This window comes from Lithobates pipiens, unplaced genomic scaffold (assembly GCF_037356315.1).
Source record: "Lithobates pipiens isolate NorthernLeopardFrog02 unplaced genomic scaffold, aLitPip1_a1.2 Scaffold_8, whole genome shotgun sequence".
Lineage (NCBI taxonomy): Eukaryota > Metazoa > Chordata > Amphibia > Anura > Ranidae > Lithobates > Lithobates pipiens.
Window position 1 is genome coordinate 322712925 of NW_027507903.1, and position 8169 is coordinate 322721093.

Genomic DNA, 8169 nt, shown 5'->3' on the forward strand with positions numbered 1-8169 from the left:
GTATACATATATATACATATATACATATAATGTGTATATGTATATATATATAATGTGTGTGTATATACATGTATATATAATGTCTGTGTGTGTATACATGTATATATTATGTAGGGGGACGCTTTATTTCACTAACATTAATCACACCGCGTGTCAGTGTATTGAGCTGTGATAATTTATCACTGCTTAATATAATGACATCTGTGTGTATGAGTGAATTTCTAGTACTGTAATCTCGTAAAGTCTCACGAGATTCCAGTATTAGGGGCCGTTCTCCAGTGTTAGAAGCGTTTGTAGATCGCTTCACTCCTCCAAGGGTGAAGTGATCTACTCCGCTTCATATAGTGGCACACAGAGGAGAAAGATCTCCTATGTGAATGCCGGAGAATGAAGCAGTGAATAGATTTCACTGCTTCATAAAAGGACACCTATAACGTCTCTCTCTCTTTTCACACTTCTCTTTTTTAACTCACATTTTTATGAATGATTATTTTAACTAAATATATATATATATATATATATATATATATATATATATATATATACACAGTATATATATATATATATATATATATATATATATATATATATATATATATATATATATATACACACACTCTCCCCTCTCTCTCTATAATCTATATACAATGTCTTCAATATCTACAATATGAATATATATATACCTCTCTCTCTCTCTCTCTCCTCTTTTTGTATAATCTATACAATATATATATATATATATATATATATATATATATATATATATATATATATATATATATATATATTTCACTTAGTATAGCATTACAACATTTTATACAGATTATAGAGAGAGAGAGAGAGAGAAGGAGAGAGAGTGTGTATACAGTATATATATATATATATATATATATATATATACACACACACACACACTGTCTCTCCTTTTCTCTCTCTCTAATCTATATACAATATATATATATATACATATATATATATATATATATATATATATATATATATATATATATATATATATATATATATATATATATATACTGTTATATATATATATATATATATATATATATTTATATATATATATATATATATATATATATATACTGTATACACACTCTCTCTCCTTCTCTCTCTCTCTATAATCTGTATATGTTGTAATGCTATACTAGGTGAAGACTCTTCAATCCTTGATATTGTTCCTGCACCAGTAAATATAAATGATGCCCCTGGTCTGTGTAATATATGTACAGAGAGATGAAGTCTTTCTAAGGTAATGTACACATTATATATACACAATAATAGCCCCAGTGTTAATTTCTGAGCTCTGTAAGGTGATAAATGACTTTGGTAATACCCCTGGATTTGTAGACATAGAGAAGTAGAAAAGTCCAGGTACATGGGTGCCTGTCCTATACATAGAACTCCATGGCAGTGGGCTATTATAGTGTAATTAATTGTGAGACTAGATGTTCGGGTATGGTAACAGACTAGTGTCGCTGTTCCAGAGAGCGATTATGGGATATTATAATAGTGGGATAATTATGGAATGCATTAATCACGAGCAAACAACAATTATTTTTCAGACTGTTTTCAGATAGAAGAGAGATTTGACTCTATGCAGAGACTCTGTGCCCCTGATTTAATTGGCCAGGGTACACATAGGGCTGCTTTAGTACGTGGTTATTATCTAATGTTTTGGATGTGGAATGCCAAAGAATGTGTAAGTTAAACGGACCAGCGAATCTAAAATATAAATATTACCAATGCAATACATTCTATAATATACTGTATAATACGCATTTTAATTAACTGCCATTGATGTGCTGTCGATTTTTCGGAGATATCAGAAGGGGGGGGGGGGGGGAGATAAAAGTGACAGTTAGCAGTCTATTTGATAATCGACTTTACTCCAAGGGAAAGTGCTGTTATTACAACTATTTCACTGCAGAGGTTCTGGGAAATTTTACACACCGACCATACGAATAGTATAGAATGTTGATTGTCTCTTTATTATTATGTGTATTATTTTGAGCCATTATGCCTTTCGTTATATTTATGATGTAAAACTTTAAAATGAAGTACTTATAACCCTCTCATTTTATCCTCATTTTATCCCTCTAAAACTACTAATAAAACATGTTAATGTCATTTGGAAAAGTATTTTAAATCTTTAAAAACCTGCAACTTTCATTACAATAATATATGGTGATCCTGCCATGGTGATCCTTGCTTAGGCACTTCCTGCTTTGAGGTGAAAACGAACTGTTGTTCTCTCCCAGTTGAGCTTTTGTGGTGTCTTTATGTCTTACATGCTTCTGCATGACACTGCAAGTGGCAGTTTCAACACTGGTCCCCAGTTGTCATCCTAATGGGGGCTATACATGATATGATTATCCAATCGATATGCAATTTGATCAAAATGACAGAAAAAATTGAATAGGCTTAACTTCCCTTCCAATCTTGGAGTCTAACCTGTTACATAGGCTGCTAAAGGACACTGCATATGGCAGTTTCTGCAATGGTTTCCTATTGTCATCCTAATGGTGCCCATACACACTTTAATTTTATTATTTGATCGATGTACATTTCAATCAATAGGTGTATTTCCCCTTCCAATCAATTTGGATTTGATTTAGAAAAATAATCAATTGTTTCACATGGACTGGCAGCACCTAGATGCTTAGATCCTGAATTTGATCAGAATGTGATATTTCACAGTGAAAACAAAGATGCAGTCATTACTTGCCATTGTATCTTCCAACTATATGGATCAAAATCCAATGAGTGGCATATTGGTTGAATTGCTTGCACACTACAGATGATTATTCCTAACTGGATCGATCGATTGGAAAACAAATCAATAATTTATCAAATCCTGTATGACATCACTGAGATGCTTTGCTGGTGATTAGAATTATTTTTAAATTGATCTTCCAACTATAAAAAATCATTAAATCTAAATTCATCGAAATGAATCGATGAAAATTCACTATGTCATCGGTTGAATTGCACTACAGATCTATTATTCCTATCTGGAGAAATGGATCGGAAAACAAAATCAATCATTTATTGAAGCCTGTATGACATCACTGAGATGCTTTGCTGGTGATTAGAATTATTTTTTAATTGATCTTCCAACTATAAAAAAATCATTAAATCGAAATTCATCGAAATGAATCGATGAAAATTCACTATGTCATCGGTTGAATTGCACTACAGATCTATTATTCCTATCTGGAGAAATGGATCGGAAAACAAAATCAATCATTTATTGAAGCCTGTATAACATCACTCTGCCTTGGTCATGAATTCAATCATATCTAAGATTATGATATTCCACCTTGATACAGAGATGCAATCAATTGCTTGCAATCATATCTTCTGACTATTGATGGAAATGCCATGCACCCATCAATGCATATTATTATTATTAGTAGTAGTATTGCACCTATACTGGTATGGGTATCCGTGCCCATACTAAGCATTTGCATGAGTACTTGTACGTGTACAAATTCTCTGATTCTCTGATACTAAAACCGATACCTATATGTGGGACCAGTTTGCAGTGCAATTTGTAAAAGAGTCCGGTGTGGTTTCGTTCAGTGGTTCAGGTGCAATTCCAGTGCAAATTTTTAAAGTATATGACATTAGAAATCGCACCTAAAACAGATTTAAAATCGTAGTTGACTATTTTTTTTAATCACACGGTGGCCGGCCATGAACCAGCTTCATAGGATTTTGGTTCACATGCCATGCGAATTGGATGGGGTTCATAGCTCGTCCAATTTACGTATATGTGAACAAGGTGCATTAAACTTAAAAACTGTCACATGACACTAAAAATAGGTATCGGTAATTGGTATCGGCGAGTGGTTGAGAAAATGTTTTGGTATCCGTACTTAACCTCTTGGTGCTGATGAAAAAAAGGCCCACCTGCCGAGAGGCCGTATGTTTGCATGCTGTCAGCACCAAGAGGTTAGGTACGAGTACCAATACATTTTCTCAAGTACTCGCTGATGCTAATTACTGATACCTATTTGTAGTGTCATGTAACAGTTTTTTTTCAGACTGATGAAAAATTACCAATTAATGATTTGTGTACTACATTGCAAACACAGCTTTACTGAGAGTGCACGCCCTGCGTTCTCCTGGCACAGTTACCAATGCACAAGGATGCGCACAGGGTGTGCTGGGTGTGACTGGGCACACCCTAATCACCTTCTGCACATTAGCTTTATCGCTCTGTGTAGCAGCTCAGAGATTCGTATTATTATACAAGATTTATATAGCGCCGACAGTTTGCATGGTGCTTTACAACAGTAGAGCAGACAGTACAATTTCAATACAATTCAATACAGGAAGAATCAGAGGGCCCTGCTCGTTAGATGGGAAAGATCTCCATCTTACCAGCTCCGCCTTAGTAGAAGTGCTTGCACACTCCTCTTTTACTGTGCTGGCAGGGAAATCAATCTAGATTGTAAGCTCTAATGAGCAGGGCCCCCTGACTCCTCCTGTATTGTACTGTTGTACTGTTGTAAAGCGCTGCGCAAACTGTTGGCACTATATAAATCCTGTATAATAATGTGCCAGGGCCATATATATAGACACACACACATGCATGTGTGTTTGAGCTTTGGGGTGCACACCCTAATGCAATAGGCTGCACACACCTCTGTGCTGCTTGCGATCAGGAGCTTTCCGATCATGTGACCAGCGGGACAGCCAATCACAGTGGTCACATGGTCATAAACCCCATCCCACCCAGACCCCTTTCACACTGGGGCACTTTTCAGTCATTTTAGCATTAAAAATAGCCTCTGTAAAGCGCCTCTCAAGCCACCCCGGTGTGAAAGCCCTAGTGCTTTCACACTGGGGCGGTGCGCTTGCAGGATGGGAAGAGAGCTGTGAGAGAGCGGTGTATACATATATATTTGCCCCCCTAGTGGCCGAAGAGCACCGATATAATGGCAGTAAAGCCCCAGTGTGAAAGGGGTCTTACCGGCATCTAAAAGCCCTTAGAAAGCCAGGAGGCGCTGGTACCAAGAGGTTAAAAAAATAGTATCAGTGCATCCCTTATTATTATTATTATAATACAGGATGCATACAGGCATACCCCACTTTCAAGTACGCAATGGGGTTTATTTACTAAGGCTGGAAAGTGCAAAATCAGACTCACTTCTGCACAGAAACCAACGAGCTTCCAGGTTTTTTTACCAAAGCTTAATTGAACAAGCTGGGGTTAGAAGCTCATTGGTTTCTATGCAGAAGTGAGCCTGATTTTGCACTTTCCAGCTTTAGTAAATAAACCCCATTATGTACTTAAAAGTGGGGTATGCCTGTATATATTGCTAGCTAGCAGGAGCATGCCACTCCTAACCCCCTTGTAAAGAGTTGTATTATTGCTGTACTGTCTCCCTTTACATTGTAAAGCGCTGTGCAAACTGTCCCTGCTATATAAATCTTGAATAATAATAATAATATAGCAGCAGTTTGCCCCGCTAGTGGCCAAAGAGAGCCGCAATAATGGCGGTAAAGCCCCAGTGTGAAAGGGGTCTTACCGGCATCTGAAAGGCCTTAGAAAGCCAGGAGGCGCTGGTGCCAAGGGGTTAAAAAAATAGTATCAGTGCATCCCTTCTTCTTCTTCTTCTTATTATTATTATTAGTATTATTATTATACAGGATGTATATATATTGTTAGCTAGCAGGAGCATGCCACTCCTAACCCTCTTGTAATGAGTTGTATTATTGCTGTCTCCCTTTATATTTTAAAGCGCTGTGTAAACTCTCCCTGCTATATAAATCTTGAATAATAATAATAATGTAGCAGAAGTTTTCCCCGCTAGCGGCCGAAGAGCGCTGCAATAATGGCGGTAAAGCCCCAGTGTGAAAGGGGTCTTACCAGCATCTGAAAGCCCTTAGAAACCAGGAGGCGCTGATGCCAAGGGGTTAAAAAAAATAGTATCAGTGCATCCCTTATTATTATTATTATTATTATTATTATTATACAGGATGTATATATATATTGTTAGCTAGCAGGAGCATGCTACTCCTAACCCTCTTATAATAAGTTGTATTATTGCTGTACTGTCTCCCTTTATATTGTAAAGCGCTGTGCAAACTGTCCCTGCTATATAAATCTTGAATAATAATAATAATAATAATAATGTAGCAGCAGTTTGCCCCGCTAGCGGCCGAAGAGCGCTGCTGCAATAATGGCGGTTAAGCCCCAGTGTGAAAGGGGTCTTACCAGCATCTGAAAGCCCTTAGAAAGCCAGGAGGCACTGGTGCCAAGGGGTTAAAAAAAATAGTATCAGTGCATCCCTTCTTCTTCTTCTTCTTCTTCTTATTATTATTATTATTATTATTATTATTATTATTATTATTATTATTATTATACAGGATGTATATATATTGTTAGCTAGCAGGAGCATGCCACTCCTAACCCTCTTGTAATAAGTTGTATTATTGCTGTACTGTCTCCCTTTATATTGTAAAGTGCTGTGTAAACTGCCCCTGCTATATAAATCTTGAATAATAATAATAATTATTATAATAATAATAGTAATAATATAGTAGCACAATAATAAGAATAAGCAGAATTATATATATATATAATATATATATATATATATATATTATTATTATTATTAGTAGTAGTAGTAGTAGTAGTAGTAGTAGTATCATAATAATAATAATAACAACAATAATAATAATAATAATAAAAATAATACACACATATATATATATATATATATATATATATATATATATATATATATATATATATATATAATTGTTATTATTATAATAATTATTATTATTGTTATTATTGTTGTTATTATTATTATCATAATAATAATAACAACAACAATAATAATATAGTAGCAGCAGTTTGCAATATAAAAAGGGGGACTGTTCAGTTGCAATACAGTTCAATAGAGAAGAATTAGGAGGGCAGTGCTCATGGAGCTTACACTGTAAAGGAAGTGGCTGCAAAGAGGCTGCAGGAGATCAGCAAGAAAGGATAAGTGGAGAAGTGATGAAGTGATGAAGAAGTGATGTGTGGATTGTGGGAAGCTGATTGCCTATTGCTGAGTGACATAGAAATGCGATGTTCTGCAGTCTCTGGGCCGATGTCACGGTATCCCGACTCAGGCCTGACTTCAAAGGCCCCAGAAGGCAATTGGCCTCCTTGTAGTCAGATAACAAAATGTATCTCTATCACTTAAACGCCAAGATGATCCCTGAAAATGTTTACATGTAGACACATGAAGACATGACAAAGAAAGAGCTCTTTAAAGCGGAGACTAGAAAGAGAAGATTGGTTATATGAGCTTCCTCTTCATATAATCAAACGTAATTACCCAAGTGACTTTTCAGTTTCTTGTGATTACAGCCCTACAGGTATCACTAATAACACAGCGCAGTGTGTAGCCTGTGTAATTAACTCCCCTCTTCTTCTTTTCTGGAACAAAAAACAGTCCGCAAATCACTGCCATCAAGGAGAGAGCCTCCCTGGCCAATCACAGGAGGACACCGCTGACGTCACGCCGCCCGGCCTTTCCTGTTGGCTGTCAGAGGAGCTCCCTTTCAATAGAGGAAAAAGAAAAGAAAAAAAAAAAAAAAAGTTTCCTTGACTTTCCTTGAAGTGTGTTGCCCGTGGAGTGGGAGCGCTCAGAGCTGGACTTACCTTCATCCAGGGATCTGACCAAGGAAGGAGGACTAGGAGGATCTGTCACCATGTCTTCTTCTAGGGACACCAAGGAGGACTTCAGCTCTGATGAAGAAAGCTCCGCTCGCCCCATGCATTCCCCATCCGAAGCCGAGCACAAGATCAAGATCTCCAGCCTGTCCTTCAGCGTGGAGGCGCTCATGGCAGATAAGAGGGTGCCCAAGGAGGTGACCCACCTACGTGCCTTGGAGACTTCTGGGGCCAGCGGCGCCCCTAGGCACCTGGCTTTGGGGGTCGGCAACAGAGAGAGCCCCAGTCCTCCTCCTGGGCTCACCAAAAACCTGGAGACTTCTTCTGTCAAATCGGAGAACTCTGAAGATGGCACAGGCTGGCCAAAGGAAGGAGGCAGATATTCCCCTCCACCAAGTAAGTCGATTGTCTATGGTGCGGTGCCAGGGCGATGTGTATCTGCGGTGCAGCTCTCTGATTTCATGTAG

The 8169-nt window shown here is 37.3% G+C and overlaps 1 pseudogene; it reads left to right on the forward strand.

The window, feature by feature from the left end:
• The first annotated feature begins 7702 nt into the window (after positions 1–7702).
• LOC143962104 (homeobox protein XHOX-7.1' pseudogene) lies at positions 7703–8169 on the forward strand (annotated as a pseudogene).